Source organism: Aulostomus chinensis, chromosome 1 (assembly GCF_037954235.1).
Source record: "Aulostomus chinensis isolate RoL2024-O1b breed Wild chromosome 1, RoL_Achi_v1.0, whole genome shotgun sequence".
Lineage (NCBI taxonomy): Eukaryota > Metazoa > Chordata > Actinopteri > Syngnathiformes > Aulostomidae > Aulostomus > Aulostomus chinensis.
Genome location: NC_141320.1, coordinates 40,007,277 through 40,008,140, shown reverse-complemented (window position 1 = coordinate 40,008,140; position 864 = coordinate 40,007,277). Strand labels below are relative to the sequence as shown.

General features: G+C 46.2%; 1 non-coding gene across 1 annotated transcript; it reads right to left on the bottom strand.

Annotated features, from left to right (window-relative positions):
• Window positions 1-226: 226 nt before the first annotated feature.
• trnaa-agc (transfer RNA alanine (anticodon AGC)) lies at window positions 227-298 on the bottom strand. The gene has a single exon. It is a non-coding gene; the product is annotated as a tRNA-Ala (tRNA).
• Window positions 299-864: the final 566 nt, after the last annotated feature.

Here is an 864-nt window from a genome sequence, read left to right as displayed (position 1 = left end):
CTGGGTCGCGGAGAGGGGAACCTGATAGGGAGTGGGACGATCCGCCCATTGTGGGTGATTGACAGGGCAGGTTTGATCTATGTTTTCATTTTCAAAAGTAATTTTGAACATTTGTGGACAGTTCGCCCATCTTGAACATGTAGAAGATGTCTTCTGATAGTGAATCGACTGTTGTCACATTTAAGGATCACTTTAGCTGACAAGATGAAGGCTACAAAGGACCAGCTGGAGATGCCGGGGATTGAACCCAGGGCCTCATACATGCTCAGCATGCGCTCTACCACTGAGCTACACCCCCTCTGGTAGAGTCACTGTTTAACTGGTGAATGAATTTCCAGTTGATTTTAGGAAACCTAGAAGTTCCTCAGGTGCCATCAATCTTAAGTCACTCCTTCACTTTGTGTGTGGTTCAAAGTCAGTGGTTTCATCAGAGCTCAACAACAGAACAAGCTGAAGTCTTCTGGAGAACGAGGGCACCGATCCCACCACCTCTCACATGCTAAGCTAGCGCTCTACCATTGAGCTCCCTCCTCTGCTCAGCAACATAACAGATAATGCAGGTTGACCTTCAGGCTGCTGGGAGGTCAACACCTGAAATATTTCCAGGATTCTGTTGTGTTGGTAGAAACAGTTTGAGGGAAGGAAACCCTCAAACATGATGATGTCATTATTGAAGGCTTTACTGCTCCAAACCTTTGCTTGTTCTTCTGGGGTTGTGAGAGGTTCTGAGTGATGAATGGAAACTGAAGGTTTAGGCATCAGTTCAAAGTAGCAGGAGCTTAAGGGGACATTTCAGATTTGTTGAAGTTGAGTCCGACTGCCTTCTTGTTCATGACGATGGTGATGTCAGAGTTCTTGCTCAGA